We start from the raw sequence: 23,516 nt of genomic DNA, 5'->3' as shown, positions 1-23,516 counted from the left end.
GTAACATCAATAAAAAGTTCAAATTTGTAGCATGACTTTTATTTGACCTAAAGCATTGCAGTAAAATGTTGCATTTTTTTAAACCAATAATAACCCATTTGTACAAGTTCATAAACTATCATTTATCTATTTTCTCTGTTTTGTTCGAACTTTCGCCCGTGTTATAAATTAGTATAATTTGTTGTGTGCACATACTGATAAAATATAATTAGTGGTTGGTGGTAGCGCAAATAGAAATTCAAAAAATAACAACTTTTGGTTAACGAATTTGCAAACTACGTACAAACAACAAATATATGAATATGTGAATCTCTATATTTGTAGGTAAATACGCAATTAAAAGCACTTAAATTGTCATTAGTTGCACACGTTAACGGTAAGAATATGAGCATATAACTAACATTTGTGCATTAAACTTTTTAGATAAATATTTAAAGTTCTACCAATATATAAATGAAGTAAAAACCTGCAGACCATTATTCCTTAAAATGGAGACAATTTTAATAAATCCCAATTTAAAAATTGTTTGAAACTTCAACCCATCTCTAAAATGCATTTCATTTGGAAAAAGAACCTGCTACTGTGGTCTTTAAAAATATGTACCTTTATTATCTTTTAGTTTTCAATGCTTAAGATAAGCAGTGGTATGATCCCCAAAAAAAGAAAGGAAGCCAAAAATACTATTGCATCCGGAAAAGTAAAAAAGGACCTCTAGTGAACCCCAAAAAGCTTGTCTGAATGCCTTTAATTTTCTACCTAGCTTTGCATGCTTCTTGAGAACTCATGTCCTACGTCCGTATGGTTGGGTTTGGTTAAACCGACCGGCCCATGAAGATGAGATTAAATGTGTCTGTATTATTACAAGAAGTTAACGACCAAACTGAAAAACCCTCTCAACAACAATACCTATGTTATAAAATAACTCCGTCCTCTTGGCAAATAACTAGAAGGTTTCTATGACCTATGCCACTTGCTGCTTCTAGATCCTATAACTGTATCACTCCTAATATAATCATTAGACTGCAGTAAAAAAAAAAAAAGTGAATGAGCCTGCGCACAAGACCTTCTTCCAGAGAAGTTTAACTCTTATGAATATTACTTTAAGACTGTGAGTAAGTTTGAGAATGTTGGATGGGTTTAAGCTTTTGAATCAATGATGAAATCTCTTTTAAAAAAACTGACCTATCTCCCTAACCAGATACTAGAATGTGGTGAAAGCTGACTACTTTCTCTTATTTCAACCGCTATAACTTGAAAGAGCATATAACTCAGTACTCTACTTGCGATAAAAAATGGGTGCACACACTTTTTTACAATGCAGATTCCTCTTGGAATCCACAGAGCAGTATTGCCGACGTACCAAGGCAAAGGCCACCACTGACAATCTATTTGCTACCAAGCTGAAGATGGCCATGAATCCAGCTGGTTTGGTAACCTTCTCTTCAAAAGGTATCTAATTTATAGATAAAACTTTGGTAGAAGTTACCTTAAACTAATTCCCTTGACGTGTTTTACGCTCTGTTGAAATTCATTTAATGGGCTTGGCCGCTTTCCCGAAACGGTTTTTCAAGAATTTTTCTTCGGACAACATTCTAATATTAATTGAGCTAAAATTCTGAAATATTTCGCTGAATGCCGAAAACGTTAAGCAAAACTTACCTACTTACTTACTTAATTGGCGCTTAACCGTCTAAACGGTTATGGCCGTCCAACAAGGCGCGCCAGTCGCTCCTTCGCTCCGCCAACCGGCGCCAATTGGTCACACCAAGGGAGTTTAAATCGTTTTCCACCTGGTCCTTCCAGGGGGGGGGGGCGCCCTCTACCTCTGCTTCCATAGGCGGGTTCCGATAGAAACACTTTCTTGGCCGGAGCATCATCTTTCATTCGCATAACATGGCCTAGCCAGCGCAGCCGCTGCGTTTTAATTCGCTGGACTATGTTGTTGTCTGCGTATAGCTCGTACAGCTCATCATTAAATTTTCTTCGGTACTCGCCATCGCCAACGCGTAGAGGTCCATAAATCTTTCGAAGAACTTTTCTCTCGAACACTCCCAAAGCCGCTTCATCTGCTGTTGTCATGGTCCATGCTTCTGCCCCATATAGCAGGACGGGTACGATAAGTGACTTGTAGAGTATGATTTTCGTTCGCCGAGAGAGGACTTTACTTTTCAATTGCCTACCCAGTCCAAAATAGCATTTATTGGAAATATTGATTCTTCGCTGGATTTCAGTGCTGATGTTGTTGCTAGTGTTGATGCTGGTTCCCAAATAAACGAAGTCTTTTACTATTTCGAAATTATGGCTGCCAACAGTAGCGTGGTTGGCAAGGCGCGTATGCGCTGACTCTTTGCTCGATGACAGCAGGTACTTCGTTTTGTCCTCATTCACCATCAAACCCATCTTTACCGCTTCTTTTTCCAGTTTGGAGTAAACAGAGCTAACATCGCGGGTGTTTAGGCCGATGATATCAATGTCATCAGCATATGCCAGTAATTGCACGCTTTTATAGTATATTTTTCCAGTGCGGTTAAGTTCTAATATAATTTTCTCCAGCATCAAATTAAAGGAATCGCACGATAGGGAGTCACCCTGTCTGAAACCCGTTTAGTTTCGCTAAGAAGCTGCTGCATGCGCCTTACCAACTCCTCGCCGCCGTACTTGAATAGCTCCGCAGGCAATCCATCAGCGCCGACGGCCTTGTTGTTTTTCAATCTGGTTATTGCTATTATAACTTCGTCATAATCGGGCAGGGGGACATATATTCCATCATCATCGATTGCGGGATCAGGTTCTTCATCTCTGCGCGGTGAATTGCTGCCTCCATTTAGGAGAACAGAGAAGTGTTCCCTCCATAATCTAAGCACTCTCTGGACATCAGTTACAAGGTCGCCGTTTTCGTTCCTACAGGAGTTTGCCCCGGTCTTAAAACCTTCCGTCTGTCGCCGTATTTTTTGGTAAAATTTTCGGGCGTTATCCCTGGTGGCTAGCAACTCAAGCTCCTCGCACTCACGCCTTTCTGCTTCTGCTTTTTTCTTCCTGAAAAGGCGTCTCGCTTCCTTTTTCAACTCACGATAGCGTCCACACACTCCTCTTGTCGCGCTCGCTTTTAATGTAGCCCTGTAGGCAGCGTCTTTTCTTTTAGTTGCAACGCGACATTCTTCATCGTACCAGTTGTTTTTTCGTGGTCGCCGGTAACCAAGTTTTTCCTCGGCGGCAGTACGGAGTGCTTTGGAAATATGCTCCCACTGCTCCTGTATTCCTTCAGGATGAGTTATGCTCTCAGAGAGCAGGTGTGAGAGTCGAGTTACGAAATCATTGGAAGTCGGTTGTGATTGAAGCTTTTCGACGTCTAGCTTCCCCTGTGTTTTTTGTTCCTTGGTTTTAGCCGCGTTGAGGCGGATGCGTATTTTGGCTGCAACGAGATAATGGTCCGAGTCGATGTTAGGTCCTCGGATCGTGCGCACATCTAAAACACTGGAGGCATGCCGTCCGTCTATCACAACGTGATCGATCTGATTGCGAGTATTTCGATCAGGAGACAGCCATATAGCTTGATGTATCTTTTAGTGCATGAACCTCGTGCTGGATATGACCATGTTTCGAGCACCGGCAAAGTCAATCAGCCTCAGTCCGTTAGGAGAAGTTTCATTGTGTAGGCTGAACTTTCCAACTGTAAGGCCAAAAACACCTTCTTTGCCCACCCTGGCGTTAAAGTCACCAAGCACGACTTTTATATCGTGACGGGGGCAGCGCTCGTATGTGCGTTCTAATTGTTCACAAAAAGTGTCTTTCACCTCATCGTCTTTCTCCTCTGTCGGCGCATGGGCGCAGATGAATGATATATTGAAAAATTTAGCTTTTATTCGGATAGCGGCGAGACGTTCGTCTCTCTCCCACCACGAATCCGACACCGAAACTGCGCTTATTCGTATGGCCACTCCAATATATGTCACAATTTTTGATTTTCTTTCTTCCTTGCTTCGTCCAACGTATTTCTTGGATGGCGGTGATGTCAGATTATGCTTTGACGAGGACATCAACCAGCCGGGCATCCCATTCAGGGAGCGGACGTTCCAGGTGTATGCCCTCAATTCATTGTCCTTCGAAATTTTGCCATGGTCATCATCAATAGAGAGTGTATTTATCCGAGGCTTGTTGTTATATTTAATTGGAGTATTGTTTTACGTGGCGGGTCCCAAGCCCAGCGCACAACCCGCTCAGCGGGGGTGAAAATATTACTTGGCAAGTTTATATAGCGAGCCGCTTGCTCCAAGACATACGCCCACTTGCAGCCGCACCTAGAGGTGTACAGACGCTGCCGATGAGATCTCCCCCGGCTAGCCCTTAAAGCGATTATGTCAGAGTGGCCTAGCCAGGTTGTCGCCTTCTCACATTAGCTCACCGCTAAACGGATGTTTAGCGGCTACCCAGAGGATACTTGGTCGCAAGCGACCGGCAGTAGTGAGCTGCTTGAACCGCATGCAAAAGAATCGATCTGGCCATCCCCAGGTGAATGGCGGTCAGAAGCTTTCCCAACTTTCGTGGACTTCTACACACGGCCCCACCCTCCTCGCTAAACAAAAACCAAGACAAAATTTTAACTTCCTGGAACATTAGTAGGAAAATCTTTTCCAACCTAAACTTTCCACCTCCATGATTTTGTATTATAATACTTGAAACTTACAAGATAGTAATAGGCAAATTACTTTTAAATGTGTCGCAGAGAAAATTCCGATAATTAGGGCAAGCATTGAGATATTTCGAAAACAAAAGTATGTAATCGTACGATCGATCTTGAAATTTAGGGGCTGTCTTGTCCAACTTTTTCTTTGGCCCAGTCCAATGCTAACATTCTAGTTCTTAAAATGTTCGTCATCAAAATATTTTTGCTTTAACCTGCGATTTCCTGCCCAGCGGCCAACAATTGGTGCTGGAACGGACCTACGTGTGAAAGCTACTCAGATTGCCCAGAGTGCAAGAACTCGTACGCAAGAATGAGATCGCTAAAATGTGACCACCTCCACAGCGAGAGTTGGACACTATTTTAACAAAATTTGCTTTCGAAGTCATGAATAAATTAAATAATCTCTTTATAGATAGGCATATAAATGCTCAATGGTTATGACAGCCAGATAACATCTTGTTATTTAGTGGATATTCTATTTATGTATGTGAAAATAAAATTTTACTGTTAACGTTTTAGCTCCTATTCCGAAGCCATTCGTAAAGCAGGAGTTTACATACAAATATACGCACACATAGAAATGTAAGACCTTGTAATATTATGAGCCATAAGTCTTACATACAAACACACTTATACATACTATATGTAAGATTCAAAGCATTATACTTTCAACAGAATAACTTTTTCATCTCATATTCCAATTTATTATTACATGTTACTTTCTTGCCTTTCATTACAGTTTTTCATCTATTATAATTTCAGCATGTTTTTGTCGCCTTCAACAAATGAGATGGTGCGCACTGACAAATATGTCAGCCTTGTAAATCATATGGCACCGAGATGTCTATCAGAAACAGACTCAGCAATATTAACAAAAACAATGGCATCAAGCTAAAAGTAACTATTTTATAATACGTAACATATGTATGTATAAGTACCAACATACATACACATTTAGTAGACTGTCACAGTAAAAGAGAAAAAAGCGGTTGCAACATTTAAAAGTTTGTAAGATCGAAAGCGGTTATAGGTGCAATCGATGTCATTCCTAGTAGAAGAGTATTGGTGTAATTGGCCTGAGCTTTTTTTAACACCCTTTCCCTGTATGTTTGTATGTAACTGAGTCTTTGGACTCGATTTTGACCCACTTTAAACGGACCGATTTAATTCAAACTTTGTACACTTATCAAACCCGATGAAAATGAACTAATTCATTGTTAACCTAGTCGATATTTTAATTAGTTTGGCACGGCGTATGATGAACATTTAAATAGTAAATACACCGATTTTTTTATACTCAGCTGAGCAGAGCCCACAGAGTATATCAATTTTGTTCGCATAACGTTACCCCGTACCGGCATAAACTAATCGAGATAGATATAGACTTCTATATATCAAAATGATCTGGGCAGAAAAGAAATTCATTTAGCCATGTCCGTCCGTCCGTCCGTCCGTCCGTCTGTCACTAAATACGATAACTTGAGTAGATTTTGAGGTAATAAAAAAAATTAATAAATGTAAGGCGCGATAACCTCCGAAGAGATCTAAGGCCGAGCTTCTCTTCCAATTTGCGTCATGCTCCTCTTGATTTTCCCTACAAATTGGCCGGACGGGACCTACATGTTTTATGCCGACTCCGAACGGCATCTGCGAGGCAGATGAGTTTTCACTGAGAGCTTTTCATGGCAGAAATACACCCGGAGCGCTTGCCAAACACTGCCGAGGGGCGATCCCGCTTAGAAAAATATTCTTGTAATTGAAAAACCTTATTTCTAAAATTTTGATGTTACTTTGCCCGGGGTGCGAACCCAGGGCATACGGTGTGATAGGCGGAGCACGCTACCATCACACCATTTTGAGGTATCTTAATGAAATTTGGTATGTAAGTTCCCGGGCACTCATCTCAGATCACTATTTAAAATGAGCGAAGCCGGACTATAACAACGCCCACTTTTTCGATATCGGAAATTTTTAAAAACCGAAAAAGTGCGGTAGTTCATTACCAAAGATGGTTAAAGCGATGAAACGTAGTAGGAGCGTTGACCTTATGATGCAGAATAGAAAATTAGTACAATTTTGCACAATGGGCGTGGCACCGCCCATTTTTAAAAGAAAGAAATTTAAAAGTTTTGCAAGCTGTCATTTGGCAGTCGTTGAAGATATCATGATGAAATTTGGCAGGAGCGTTACTCCTATTACTATAAGTATGCTTAACAAAATTTATCAAAATTGGAGAACGACCACGCCCACTTTAAAAAAAAATTTTTTTAAGTCAAATTTTAACAAAAAATTTAATTTCTTTACAGTATATAAGTAAATTATGTCAACATTCAATGCCAGTAATGATATGGTGCAACAATATAGAAAAATAAAAGAAAATTTCAAAATGGGCGTGGCTCCGCCCTTTTTATTTAATTTGTCTAGAATACTTTTAATGCCATAAGTCGAACAAAAATTTACCAATCCTTGTGTTTGGTAAGGGCATAGCTTCTACGCTGGTAACTGTTTTCTGTGAAAATGGGCGAAATCGGTTGAAGCCACGCTCAGTTTTTATACACAGTCGACCGTCTGTCCTTCCGCTCGGCCGTTAACACGATAACTTGAGCATCGATATATCTTTACTAAACTTAGTTCACGTACTTATCTGCACTCGCTTTATCTTGGTATTAAAAATGGGCGAAATCCGAATATGACCACGCCCACTTTTTCGATATCGAAAATTTCGATAAATGAAAAAAATTCCGTAATTCTATACCATATACGAAAAAAGGGATGAAACAGGTGATTGGATTGGTGTTTTGGCACAAAATATAACTTTAGAAAAACCTTGGTAAAATGGGTGTGATGCGCACCATATTAAGTAAAAGAAAATGAAAAAGTTCTGCAGGGCGAAATCAAAAGCCGTTGGAATCATGGCGGGAATACTGTTCGTGGTATTGCATATATAAATAAATTAGCGGTACCCGACAGATGATGTTCTGGGTTACCCTGATCCCTATTTTGGTCGATATCTCGAAAACGCCTTCATATATACAACTAAGGGCCACTGCCTTTTAAAACCCTCATTAACACCTTTAATTTGATATCCATATCGTGCAATGACATTATAGAGTCACCCGTGGCCTACCTTTATGGCGATATATCGAAAAGGCGTAAACTTATAGAACTAAGGCCCACACCCTTTTAAAATACACTTTAATACCTTTCATTTAATACCCATATCATACAAACACATTCCAGGGTTACCCTAGGCTCATTTTCCTACATGGTGATTTTACCTTATTTGACAAACGATGAATGAAAATCGTTCCAAAAAACGTCTACAATTTGGTCGATAACCCGAAACCCTACGAAACTAACGGATCTAAGCTCTCAGCTGAGTATGTAATGTTCGGTTACACCCGAACGTAGTTTTCCTTACTTGTTTTAAACAAATTTTTTCGCGGCAGCTGTGGTGTGATGGTATCGTGGCTCCATCTACCGCACCCAAGATTCTAGGTTCACGCCCCGGGCAAAGCAACATCAAAATTTTAGAAACACGTTTTTTCAATTAGAAGAAAACTTTTCTAAGTGGGGTCGCCCCTCGGCAGTGTTTGGAAAGCACTCCGAGTGTATTCTGCCATGAGTCGACATAAAACAAGTCAGTCCCGTCCCGCCAGTTTGTAGGAAAAATTAAAAGGAGCTCGAAGCAAATTGGAAGAGAAGTTCGCCCAAAATCTCTTCGAAGCTTATCGCGGAATACATTTATTTTAATTTAATTTTTTCAACAATAGATATTAGGCATGCCAATTTGTTTAGTTTTCGTGAGTCTGGGATAACCGGGATTTCAAAAGCAATCCGTTAACCTGGGATTAGTCCCTTAATTTAAGCATTTATTACTGTTAACCAATTAACTTGCAAAATTGGGAACATTTTTTCTGAGGAAAGTTTGTCTACAATATGCATGATGAAAAATATTTACAAAATGTAGACAAAATAAGGCGTTTCTTATAAGGTCAGTAAGTTCGCTACTAAATATAAACTTACAACTTTTTAATGTTTTCAAAATACATATTTAGTTTCAAGAACAAAGTTGACTGATTTTATCCTCAAAACCGGCTAGCCACACTTCTCAAAAAAAAAACTTTTTTTATTGATTATTAATTGTACTAAGCAAAATTCCACAAATTTCCATTCTTGAAATAGTTTACTAATCCAAACTGGAGGAATGAGAACATATAAAGATATCTCTATCGCGAATGCAGCAAATTAAGGAAACTACTATTGGCGAAAGTGTTAAGCAAAATTACGAGCGGCTTAGCACTTCCACCGAAGATATAACTATTTAAATCGTTTTATAGGGTATGAGGGTGGTGTGACTCTTAATCGCTATGTCATATGGAGTAAAAGCCTGAAGAGGTACTTAGATACATTAAAAGCCTCCACATACAAAATTAAGCTGAAAGGTCACGCACAGTAGATCTACAATAATAGGATATGAGAAATAGAAAATATTGGGTTTGCTTCAGAATGTTGTGCTCCGTAAATACCGCTCATGGTATGTTTATAAAAGGATGCGTAGTTAACAGAACTCCCAATCCCAGAGCTTGGTGAGTATCTAGTACCTAAAATCTTTGAAACTTGGTTTTAAAAATGGCAGCCAAGATAGGAAATACTTTTTTATATTAAAAAGTAACAAATTCGACTTGCAATATTACCGTTCATCTGGCTTGCAGCTGTCGTCAAAAGTCGGACAATTTGTAGGACAAATGTAAAAGAAGCACCACGCAAATTAGAAGAGAAGCTCGTCCTCGAAGGTTAACCGCGTCAAGTATTTATTTATCAATATTTCCAGTCCTTAACACTATTAATTCAATCATTATTTTCTGTGCTGTTGAAAACTGCTTACATAAGCGCAACTAAAATACCGCATCAAAAAAGTAAAGTAAAATCCGTATACTTATTTGAGCAGGGTAGTGTTTCTTAAGCTCCCAACTCTTTACAGGGAAAACCACTTGTACTTGTGAAAATGTCTGATTCTACTTGCAATGTTAGGTTCACGTAAAACAAAATCCGATGTTTTCGGTGTTCTATATCGACTTGATCGGTGGTAGAGTCTCGGATTTTTTTTCGGGAGCCAATTTAATATGTATTTTTTTTAATCGGCCCATTGATAAAGGACTCCAAGTTACTTTTCGAGCTCAAGGCATCTGACAATAATTTATATGTTAATTATTGCTTTTTTTAATTTTATTTTGCCTGAGAAATGACTTTTTAACTTTGGAATAGAAGATAAGTCAATTTCGAAGGTTGCTAAGCCTTTCAACAGACCGCAACTAATGGTGTTTTCTTTTCTCAAAAAAATATTACCCTCATGTTACCATCCTTAATTCTAACTTTTAAACTTTTTTGCAGGTAATGAATCCCATTTTTCTTATTCAGTGGAAAATATTTTGTGAAAGGGAAACACGAACGCAAGAGAGAGAAGAAAGAACAACAGGGCGGCATTATTTTCAGAAAAGAAAACTCCGTATGACTCCTGCTAAGTGCAAATTCGAAACATAATTACAAATAGTTCCACAAAAAATCAGCTTTTCAGTTTTTAGTATGGACTAATGTACTCATAGCTACATAATGCAATGAAATTATATGTTTGTAATCGTTGCCTAGTAGAAAATGATGCTAATTGATAGCAATGCAGGCAAACATATTTCAGCACACACGAATATACTAATTTATGCCCAACAAAAAATGGCATAAGCGGTTGTAATTAATAAAATTAGAGTAGCACTACCTGCTCTTCTGATAGATGAGTTTCAATAAGTTAAATAAATTAATTAAATAGTCGGTAAAAGTTTAGAATAGGGATCGACTGCTAATACGCATCCAAAAATATGTGGAGGGATGTCAAAAGACGCATATACTCGACAACAATAATAACCGAAAAAAATGTTGTGTACAAAGGGATTTTGCGCGGACTTCTTTTTGATCCCACCCCATTGCTGTACCGGCCAGGTTAATTTTTTATAAGCGCGGCCGAAGGACGCCAAAATTTTCCCTTTCCTCCTTCGGTCTATTAATACTGATGTCAAAACGCGTCGTCTTGATATTTTTGGAAGCATTTTAGCATTCAACCTTTGTTTTAGACTTTTACCAAATAATCTTTTGTTATACAAACTCGTATGTTATTTGGAAGTGGGCCAAAGTTTTGCGAAGGTTGGAAAAAAATCAGATACCATAATTTTTCGCAATTTAATTATTGTTTTCAGATTTCAAACGGTGCTAGTAATTTTAAATTTTTTTATATAAAACTAGAATACCCGGCAGAGTTTAGGCTGCCCGGAAATTAGTTTGCTTACATTCTTAAAGTAAGCGTCACTTCCCCTCTTCCCTCCCTACCCTAGGTTAGGTTGAACGGGTCATGAGGATATCACATATACTGAAAGAGTCCGTAGTGTTACCAGAAGTTTATTTAACGACAAAACTAAAAAACCCTGTCAAAAACCAGCTCCTATGTTATAAAATATCTCCGTCCTTTTGGCAAATACTGGTAATTATTGAGATATTAAAAAAAATCTTATTTGTTCCCGATTTGGCTCATATTTGGAACAAATATCACATATAGTCCGTAGAAGCGACATCAAAATATTTTGGAGTTCGAGGAGGGACAAGCATACGTGCCGCAGAGTCGAGTAAAGTCTTTGGAAGGATTATATATGTATTGAGGACTTACATTGTAACACATTGTCAAGAAAGGGTCGGTGTAATAATGAGTCACTAAATGAACTAAATAGAATGAGAAATAATAAACAATTAAATAAAGACTAAAAACTTGAAAATAATATAATAAAAAAAAATTTAAGGTAACGTTTTATTGAAAACAATACTTACATGAAGTAATAATAATACTAAAAGCTAGAAAATAATTCGGTAGGTCCTAGGTACTAGTCATCATATTCCTCATCAATCTAGGGCGTTTATCAGACAATTATATAAAAGCGTTGGACGCGTCAAATTTCTATTGATAGTCAGAAGTAGGACCAACTGAATCTTAATAAGGTTATGCTACGCCTCACATTTTTAGAAATTTCACGCGCCCAACGCTTTTATTTACTTGTCTTATCAACGCCCTAGATTAATGAGGAGTGTGACGACTAGCACCCAGGACCTAAGTAATTATTTTCTAGCTTTTAATATTTTTTTTACTTCATGTAAATATTGTTTTCAATAAAACCGTTTAACTAAATTTTTTTAAATTATTTTATTAGCTAGTTCACCTGCTTTTTCATTTAAATCCATTCCCATACGCCCTGGGTACCAACATAGATGTATGCTTCTCCCTGTCCCGATTATCTCCAGAGACTGCTTACACTCTAACACGTATCTGGATGTGCTCTGCGAGATTATTGCCTTAATTGCTGCTTGGTTGTCAATATAAAATTTAACACGGCTGCAGTTTAAGCTATTCTCTTCCAGTGTTATTACTAATTTGGTGACGGCTAATACCTCCGCTTGGAAAACGCTACGGTGATCTGGCAGCCTCCAGAATCTGGTAATTTCCGGATTAGCACAGTATACCGCAAAACCTAGTCCTTCCGCTACTATGGAACCATCTGTGGTGACATGTATCGCCTCGTTCGCTATTTGAGTACTCTTGCGCCAATTATCGACCTCTATTGTGGCTTTACGAGCCCCCTCGAAACGAAGATAGGGAATTGCATTTTCGTCCTGTAATTGATGACGCTATACTAACTACTACGGTCGTATGGTCTGCGCTCAAGCTGATCTTAGTGCAGCTGTCCGGGTTGTTTTCAGGGCTCCCGTAATGCTTTGTGTGGCTTTCCACCAAACAAGAACTCCGTAGTATAGGATAGGGTTTACAATCGCTGTAAATACCCAATGAGAAAACCCCACGTACAACCCAGCATTCTGTTACATGCACAAAAAGCCGCAAGGCCTTCTTCACGCACTCCCCCACATTGACCTTCCACTACTTCTTACTGTCTAGAATGATTCCTAGATATTTTGTGCAAGGTTTTTTCCCTTAAGTTATGCTCTCCTAGATTAGGCATAGTCAAATTTGGGACCGTTTACCTTTTTGTAAATAATCCTATTCTCTTCGACTTTGTGTTCTATTTTCTTCTTATTCTCCCACTTTCACTACATCAAACTAACGCAGGAATATCTCATTCTGGGATGTACCTACTTTTTCAGTTAACATAGCCATTTTCAATAATGTAGCTTGTACAAAAAAAAATTGATTCTTCTTGCTTCTCCCTCTTTCTCTCCTTGCTTGATCAGTGTCCTTCCTCCGTATCTTCCTTTTTTCACTTTCTCAATTTTTCTCTCTTTTAATCCCAATTTATTTCTCTCCTTCAACCTTCTGCTTTTCTTCATTCTCCCGGGTCCCATTCTCTTTCTCTCCGTCTCCAATTCCCACTCCTGTTTTTTTTTTTTCTCTTTCTTTTTTTCAGCATATGGCTTTTTGTATACCTATCCCTTTCCTACTAGTTCTTCTTTTTAAAAGCCCCTAATAACACATCCTTTTTGATACCTATATGTGAAAAAATATTTTGGGATCACCCTGGTGCAATCCTTGGTCTTATTATTAAAATATGTTCATCCGATCTTGTGTTACAAAGTTACCAGCAGATTTTCCATTCTCTGTTACTAATAAGATTAAGCTCCTCGAAAGGTTGCCTAAGTAATAAATTTCAAGAAAACACACCAACCTCGTTCAATCTCCGGAAAGAAATAATACCAAATATTAAGTTGGTAGGAGAAGAATGTCTTTACTAAATGCACCATGTATATAATTTTTTCTAATATGTCGGCCACTGGCCCACTTCCCGGAAAGAAATGTTTTAAAAAAATTAAGCTGAAAAGAATATCAAGCAAAAAGGTTAGGTTAGGTTAGGTTGAACTGACCGGTCCATGAGGACCTCACATAGACTGAATAAGTCCGTAGTGTTACCAGAAGTTTGTTCTAACGACCAAACTGAAAAACCCTATCAAAAACCAGGACCTATGTTATAAAATAACTCCGTCCTCTTGGCAAATACTACAAGCTTCCACGGATTTAAGCTGCTGCGGCTAGATCTGACAGCTGTATCACTCCTAATAGCTGGAGCCTTAGCCTGGCAAGCGCAGGGCAAGAGCACAGAAGGTGCTCGATCGTTTCCTCCTCCAGCCCGCACTTCCTACATCTGCTATCACTGACCAAGCCTAATTTAAAGGCATTTGACGCCAGAAAGATGTGTCCAGTCAGAATACCCGTCATGAGTCTACAGTCCTCTCTTTTTAATGATAGAAACAACTTTGTTAGTCTAAGGTTGTAAGACCTGCACATAATCTTCGACACTTTTCAGCCCCGCGCTTGAACCCACCCCTTTCCTGCTTGGTCGATCATGTGAACCTCTCGCCTTCGCTTAATTTCGCCCAGTCTAATTGGGACGTCTGCGGAGAAAGCTTCAAGGGATGCGCCCTCTTTAGCTAGTTCATCCGCTTTTTCATTCTCATCTATTCCCATATGCCCAGAATTTAGATGCTGTGGTATGCGAGATTATTGTCTTAATTGCTGCTTGACGGTCAATATAAAAGCTAACACGATTCCAGCTTGGGCTATTTTCTTGCAGGGTTTCTACTGCTTTGGCTACGGCTACTATTTCCGCTTGCAAAGCGCTCCAGTAATCCGGCAGCCTGTAGGATCTGTTTATTTCCGGATCAGCACAGTATACCACAGACCCTACTCCTTCCACTACTTTGGAACCATCTGTGTACACTTGTATCGCCTCGTCCGCCATTTGAGCACCCTTGCGCCAACCGGCCACCTCTATTGTGGCCTTAATATCGCCCTCGAAGCGCAGATAGCGAATCAGGTAGCCTGTTCGTCTTGTGATTAATGACGCTATACTACTATGGACGTATGGTCGGCGCTCAACCTGCCCGAGGCACCGAGCCTGGTTGCGGTTGATAACGCTATGTGCTTTGCTACCAGGTCTAAAGGTGGAATGTGCAGAATGGCATACAGTGCAGCTGTCGGGGTTGTTTTCAGGGCTCCCGTAATGCTAAGCATTGATAGTCTGTATACCCCCTAATTTTTTGAGGTACGTTGCTTTTTGTGTGGCTTTCTACAAAACAAGAACTCCATAATACAGGATAGGGCTTACAATCACTGTAAAAACCCAATGAGAAAGAGAGGGCGATAAGCCCCACGTACACCCCAGCGTTCTTTTACGTGCATAAAGTGCCGTTGAAGCCTTCCTCACCCTCTCTTTCACGTTGAGCTTCCATGACAGCTTACTTTCTAGGATGATTCCTAGATACTTTGTGCAAGGTTTCTCCTGTAGGGTTGCCCCTCTTAACTTAGGCCTGATCCAATTTGGGACCTTGTACCTCTTTGTAAACAAGACCATATCCGTCTTCTCCGCATTGACTTTCAACCCGACAAATAGCATTATAAATAATTTTTTTGGAATAGATCGGTTCTAGGTCTACTTTCCGTAAAGAAAAGTTTTTCAAATAATAAGCTAAAAAATGCACGATGGTCCGACTGTAACAGAAAATGTATCTAGTGGTTGATAGCGTTATATCGTAACAAGGGACGTCAGCGCTGCTTGAATATTAACTAAAATATTTACGACCTTATGTTGTGAGCCTTTTGATCAAAGCAAATAAGCTTTTGATAAAGTTAGTTCTTTGGTGGGTTTCTGAAAGCACATTGTGGCATCAATTTAAGTGTAAATATGTATAAAAAGTATTTTTGTGGCACTCAGCAACAAAGATGCTCAAAATGATAGCCAAGCCAAATAATAGCAGAACGAAATGAGGCAAAAGAATGTATGTACATGGAACTAAAGGATGACACATGAATGAAAAGGTCACCAGGAGACTACGAAAAAATCCTGCTAAATGAGATAAAAACCAAATGTCGAAATAATTGCCAAAAAACAAAAAAATAAACACATTGCGAACCAGCTCAAATACATTTTTGTGTCATATACCTACATCAGTAACTTGTTACTAAGTGTGTGTTAAAATGTTTTGTTTGCAGAAAAACGGAACCAGTTTTTATGAGGTTCTGTCTAACAAGCATAACATAAATTAAGGCGGGTGGTAGGAGAAAACTCTCATTTGTGGAAGAACAATTGGTGAAGTATGTATTCTAAGTGCAAATGGTTTTGTACAAAATTTTACAATTCGCAGTTAATTACTAGATAATCTAAGAAACAGCAAATTCCTAGCAGGGTTTTAAATGCGATGTTTGTACAAGAGAAAACTCCACCGGAATATATTTACATATTTTCTATAAAGCCAATCGTAAGTGAGAACAAAATGAATGCAAATGGTTACTTCCGTGCTTTATAAAGGTCTATACAACGTTATGACACCAAGCATTCTGATCAGCTAAATGCTACTGTTGCGAAACATTAGGCACCTTTGTACTTCAACGATGCAACAATTATCACCGAGAGCTAAATAAAAGGTATGAAGAAGTGTTTGAAGAAATGCAGCATTGAATATGGCTTTTTTCGTGTGTTCATCTTGAAATTTGGCTGAGGTATCAAAATTATAAAAACTCTTGACCGACTACGCCCACTTTAAAAGTACCTGCCTTTCAAGCAATTATTGTTGAAAAATGTGCGACATCTTTGCAGTTTGTAACTACATTGTACGAATATGGCAGCCTAGTTAAACAAACTAACATAAGGATTTAATCTATAGAATACATCTGTCCTCTTGGCAAATACAAGAAGTTTTTTAGGACCTTGCTTAATTACTGCCTTGGGACTTGGCAATTCTGGCGCCACTAATAGCTAGAGACCCTGCGAGCGCAGGACCTTCATTTCGCACTTCCTACATCTGCTGTTACGAATGGGGCCTAACTTATACACATGTAACGCCAGAAGGCATTGTCCAGTCAGCATGCCCATTGTGAGCTTTAAGTCTTCTCTCTTTAGAGATATGAGCCACATTGTGAGTCTAATATCTTAGAAATTTTGCAGCCGCGCGCTTCTGTCCACCTTTCCTGCATGACGGATTATATGCAAATCCTGTCTCCTTTTGATTTCTCCCGAACGGATTGAGACGTTTACCGTGGCTTCAACTCATTCTGCACCCTCCTTTACCTACTCATCGGCGGATAACTCCTAAGGTTGATAATATATTTCAATGAAAATGTCATATGTCTACAATTGTATAGTTAGCCATTTTAAGTCGTTTACGAGGTATGAAAACTGATTAAGTTGAATTAAATATATGTTCCTTCTGTCACAAAAATTTCTATTTCAGTTACAATCCATTTAACCGTTCTCCTGGGATACGACTTCATTAATGAACAATATACGACCTTACTAACAGAATTTCTGAGATACGCCCTTGGTACCACCATGACTTTTCTACTAGGATAAATTGATATAATGTTGGATATAAAAGGCTTAATTAAAATTTGAACTGTTTTTACCGATAAAAAGGAAATCAGGTCCGCTTCCTGGGTCTGGGTTCAAGGAAGGAAGGCTAAGTTCGGGTATAACCGAACATTACATACTCAGCTGAGAGCTTTGGAGACAAAATAAGGGAAAATCACCATGTAGGAAAATGAACCTAGGGTAACCCTGGAATGTCTTTGTATGACATGGATATCAAATGGAAGGTATTAAAGAGTATTTTAAAAGGGAGTGGGCCATATTTCTATAGGTGGACGCCATTTCGGGATATCGCCATAAAGGTGGACCAGGGGTGACTCTTGAATTTGTTTGTACGATATGGGTATCAAATGAAAGGTGTTAAGGAGTATTTTAATAAGCAGTGGGCCTTAGTTCTATAGGTGAACTTCTTTTCGAGATATCGCCATAAAGGTGGACCAGGGGTGACTCTAGAATTTGCTTGTACGATATGGGTATCAAATGAAAGTGTTAATGAGTACTATAATAGGGAGTGGGCCTTTGTTCTATAGGCCTTTTCGAGATATCGCCATAAAGGTGGAACAGGGGTGACTCTAGAATTTGTTTGTACGATATGGGTATCAAATGAAAGGTGTTAATGGGTATTTTAAAAGGAAGTGGGCTTAATTCTATAGGTGGGCACCTTTTCGAGATATCGTCATAAAGGTGGAGCAGGGGTGACTCTAGAATTTGTTTGTACGATATGGGTATCAAATGAAAGGTGTTAAGGAGTATTTTAATAAGCAGTGGGCCTTTGTTCTATAGGTGGACGCCATTTCGGGATATCGCCATAAAGGTGGACCAGGGGCGACTCTTGAATTTGTTTGTACGATATGGGTATCAAATGAAAGGTGTTAAGGAGTATTTTAATAAGCAGTGGGCCTTAGTTCTATAGGTGAACTCCTTTTCGAGATATCGCCATAAAGGTGGACCAGGGGTGACTCTAGAATTTGCTTGTACGATATGGGTATCAAATGAAAGTGTTAATGAGTACTATAATAGGGAGTGGGCCTTTGTTCTATAGGTGGACGCCTTTTCGAGATATCGCCATAAAGGTGGACCAGGGGTGACTATAGAATATGTTTGTACGATATGGGTATCAAATGAAAGGTGTTATTGAGTATTTTAAAAGGGAGTGGGCCTTAATTCTATAGGTGGACACCTTTTCGAGATATCGCCATAAAGGTGGACCAGGGGTGACTCTAGAATTTGTTTGTACGATATGGGTATCAAAAGAAAGGTGTTAATGGGTATTTTAAAAGGGAGTGGGCCTTAGTTCTATAGGTGGACTCCTTTTCGAGATATCGCCATAAAGGTGGACCAGGGGTGACCCTAGAATGTGTTTGTACTGTGAGGTTCCATTTCGGAACCTCTGAAAAAATTAAGTGCGCATTGCACGCACAACTCACTCCACACCAAACACGTATTTTTAGTTTTTAGTTTTAGTTCTTTTATTTGTATAATGAATGTTTTTTAATTTACTTTGCACTTATTTTAGTTTTACTTTAGTTTGTACTTTTTTATGTTTGTCCAATTAAAAAGTTTAATTTTGTTTAGCACATGTTTTCCCTTCCTTTCCCAGATTTATAATGGTGCGATATAGAAAATGTCGATTGGCAATCGGATTTACGGTAATTTTACCTAAAGTAGAAAGAAATATTACTGTCTATGCATGATATTTTTATTAAAGAAATGTCAGCTTGAGTGTCTACTAGGAAAGAACAAAATTTTTGTGAATCGTTAAGTTGTAATTCTATGAAATCTGAGTAATTTAAATTTAAACAGTAGATGCCTATTGGTGAGGGAAGTTCGCTTACTCGCTTAGTTCGTCCTCCCTCAGTGTTCGCTCCTGAGGGGCACTCGCGTTTAAAGCGCGGACATTTGCATTTCTGCCTCTACCGCTTGACGATCTAGAATTGTTACCTCTATTGTTACTATTATTTGAATTAGAATTTGTGTTTGAACGTGTATTACTATTGTTATTATTTTGGTATCTATTTTTGTTATCATATCGATATCTCTGATTATTGTTATCGTTACGGTTGCTGTTTTATGCAAATTAATTATTTTTTCTATAACCAGTATAGCCACGGTTTTAGTAAAAGCCACGGTAACTACCACGTGAATTTCTGAATGTATTGTTGCCACGCGATCGAAAAGCTAAAACCTGACACTGTTACTTCGTTTTTTTGTTCTACAATTAATTTCGCCGTTAAATGCCGTTGAGGCTAAAATGGTTTTGACTAAATTTGATTTTGCGTTTAAAAGACACACGTTAAAGCCCCCATTACTGATACTTAGCATAGACTTGACTTGACTTGACGTAAACTTGGCAACTTAGCCACGATTATACTCCACTTGGCGCATCCAATCTGGCATCATAATCAGCGTTGAAATTTATTTTTAAATATATGTCAATTTGTATGACAAAATGTCAAAATGAAATGGAAGCAAACAAATGGCACCTCAAAATGTAAAAGTCTATTAGAACTTACATAGAAAATCAAAATTCAACAGACTTCTAAGTCAAGTTAAGTGTTGCTAAGTTTTGAGTAATCAGTAACATGCAATGTTCATTTAACAGAACTGTAAGTGACAGTTCTCAAGCCAAGTCAAGTCTATGATAGGTATCAGTAATGGGCCCTTGTTCGAATGCCATTTCATGAACTTTCGCTTGAGTGATGCCTTCAATAATAAGAGGCCGCTCCAGTGAGTCAGCTAAATCTTCAACCTTTTTAGCAAAATCTGTATAATTGTTGTTGTTAACGTGCAACGCCGCAATTTTCCCTGCTACAACTTTCGAGTTATCTGGTTTGATCCTACTACGTAGAGCTACTTTAATTTCATTACCTGACTTTACTTGCATTGGTATTGCTTCACGGGCTTTACCCTCTAGTTTTGGTTTTAAAAATGCTATAAAGGTATTAGTTAGATCTTCAGTAGCGAACTGTTCAAGTAATTCAATTTTGTCTATAAAAGTCTCAACTGCTAGAGGATCACCGCTATAGTTTTCTCTAATAGAATTAGCACGTGTGTTAATTAAAGTTTTCTTTTCCTCAACTGTTGCCATGATTTGATCGTTAAGATCTGAAGCTGAATTAAAAGACGATGAGGCAACGTTTGTACTAATTGGATCGTTAAGATCTGTGTTTACGTTAGAAGAAGGGGTAACTAAGTTTGTAATATTTGAGTCGTTAAGATCTGATTTTAAAGTAGAAGAAGTTGAAGTTAGTGTTGCACTATTTGAATCGTTAAGATTTGAAGCTAAATTAGAAGTTAAATTTTTACTGGAAGAATCTTCGAAGCCTGAGAAATCTGTTGACAAAGATAATCTATTTTCCTGGTTTGTGACTTTTTTGTTCGAAGATGAAGTTAAACTTTCGTAGCTTGAGGCTGCTTTATCGGAATCGGATTCTGAATCTGAAGTTTTTTGCACTTGCTTCCTATTTCTAAGGTTGCACATATGTAGTTATCAGAATAGCAAAGATAACTCAGTTCAAATTGCTATGAAATTAATGAAGTACTTATTTGAATGTCTGAATTTATATTTGGAGCTGAAATGTTGAGGAAAAAGAAAGACAAAAAAAAAAAAAAATTTGGAAAAGGGAACTGATTTACAGGTGAATAGTCGCTAACGAAATAATTAACACTTTATTGGAAGAATTAATTGGAACTGCAGTATACTCAAAAATTTTGGAATATAAAGATATTGCATGCGCAAACTTCGGTGGAAAGTAGCGGAGCGTAACAAAATTCTAGTAGGTCACTTTCACCACACCAAAAACTTAAACACAATTTTTAACATAATTTAAGCACAGAAATACACTGATTGGAGTTTTAGTGAGTAAAAGTTAAAATTCTGAACACATTAGCTGAATAAAAAGTGTACAAATAATTATTAAATAACAAATACAGACAGTGGTAGTTTAACAAATTCTGCTGTGGTAAGTGGTGAATGTGACCTACTAGAATTTTGTGAAGCTTGCCTCACACTATTTTTCGTCTATGCAATGTCTCTCTATTATATCGTTTCTGGTATACTTGTATGAAAAATCTGTAAAAAGTAATTGAATTTAAAATTGCTCAAAATTATGTAAGTGTGAATTGGTAAAAATCTCAAAAATGTGGTAATCACGGACGCACCGTTTTATTCAAAAGAATGTTAATTGGTTTTTCACGGAACCACCGCCTATATCAAAAAAATCCAAAATTTATATGAAATGCGAAATTATTTTAATTGAAATGCGAAGGCACCGAATTTTATAAAAAATTTTAATGTTTTAATATACATATATATATGCGTTTAAAAAACACCAGTAGGAAAAAATTTTAAATACATATATGTATATATAATAAACTTAATTTTTCTTCTTCTGGTCTTCGTCACCGCTGCTGGCGTTCGCTGCTGCTGCTGCGCTGGCAGACTTAAGTCGCTGCTGGTGTTGTTGCTGCTGCTGATGCTCGCCGCTGAGCGTTAATGCTGGTGGTGGTGGAAAATTGCGTTACATTGTGTGAATTTCTTTTTGGGTTCCGTTATGCGTGGCGTGGTGCGAGTGCCGTTATGTACAGGCCCGGTGGTTTACCAAAGTTAACAGGTTGTAGAATTTGTTAAATTTTGAGCTAAATTTTAATTAATAAATTGTATTGTAGTTTTGTTGAATTTTGCTTTAGAAGATTATATCGTAGTTTTTTTAAATTTAAATTTAAGAAGTTGTATTGTAATTTTGTTGAATATTGATTAATAAAATTGTTTTGGTGATTTATTAAATTTAATGTAGAAAACTGAATTGTAGTTTTTATACTCAGTTGAGCAGAGCTCACAGGGTATATTAACTATGATTGGATAACGGTTGGTTGTACAGGTATAAAGTAATCGAGATAGATATAGACTTCCATATATCAAAATCATCAGGATCGAAAAAAAATTTGATCGAGCCATGCCCGCCCGTCCGTCCGTCCGTTAACACGATAACTTGAGTAAATTTTGAGGTATCTTGATGAAATTTGGTATGTAGGTTCCTGAGCACTCATCTCAGATCGCTATTAAAAATGAACGATATCGGACTAAAACCACGATTGTATTTTGTTTTTGGAATAGTAAGTAGAACATGTTTCAGACAACCTGCCATAGCTGCGCAGATAGATCCATTTCGAAGGGTGCCAAGCCTTCATCATCAGTACGCTTTAGGCATGCTGCGCTAACCATTTAGCTATACAGCGGTGGTTTGTTTGACTGGTAAATTTTCTACTTCTATTCCTTTTTACCAACTATATTTATTCAGTGATGCGCCATCTGGTGCAAATCACTGATAATGCTGGATTTTTGTTTATTGTCAGTTACTTTGTTTGACATTCCGAAGTTTTATTGAATTTTATTTAGAAAATTACATCGTTAAATTTTCCGCACCACACACACTTTTCCTTTTCACCGCTATCGTCAAACTGTACTCATTAAAAAAAAAATATTTTTCCACTCACCACCAATCCTCCGTCCAAAAAAACCGGTTGCCTGACGAGGCTCCAGCCTCATGGTCGCCATAATGCCTAGCTCCATGGGTCGCTATAAATTCCCCGCAATTTATGCCGCTCTTGGAGGGCGCCGCCTCCAGATACTTGCCATGTTAACTCCTTTTTCAATTGGTTGGTTGTAATCTCGGTGGACGCCGTCGCCACACTTTATAGGGCATTGAAATAAATGAAGGTGTCCTCCGGTTTAATATAATTAATATCACACTTTATTTAAATATTAATTTTAAGGAACACATCCGCTTTTCAATGTGTCGAAAATTATAATGATGGGGGTGAATTATGAAAATGGCGAGGACACTATTGCCAATCGACATTTTCACAACTCACCCCACATATGTAACTTATTCTTTCTTACACGCTGTATTATAGCAGCTGAATACATATGAACATACATTATTTTATTCTTTCTAGCAAGATGCACTATTCACAATGACATATGTGCATTGTGAACAATGATGTTGTCAGATGGTTTATAGAAGATGATTTGGGGAATTTTACCCCTACAGTACGATATGGGAATCAAATGAAAGGTGCTTATGATTATTTTAAAAGGGAGTGGGCCTTAGTTCTATAGGTGGACGCCTTCGAGATATCGCCATAAAGGTGAACCAGGGGTCACTCTAGAATGCGTTTGGCCCTTAGTTGTATATGTGAAGGTGTTTTCGATATATCGACCAAAATGTGGACCAGGGTCACCCAGAACATCCTCTATCGGGTACAGCTAATTTATTTCTATATGTAATATCACGAACAGTATTCCTGCCATGATTCCAACGGCTTTTGATTTCGCCCTGCAGAACTTTTTCATTTTCTTCTACTTAATATGGTAGGTGTCAAACCCGTTTTACAACGTTTTTTCTAAAGCTATATTTTGCGTCAAT

The sequence above is a fragment of the Eurosta solidaginis genome, chromosome 2, assembly GCF_040869045.1.
Source record: "Eurosta solidaginis isolate ZX-2024a chromosome 2, ASM4086904v1, whole genome shotgun sequence".
Lineage (NCBI taxonomy): Eukaryota > Metazoa > Arthropoda > Insecta > Diptera > Tephritidae > Eurosta > Eurosta solidaginis.
This window is presented reverse-complemented; position numbering follows the sequence as displayed.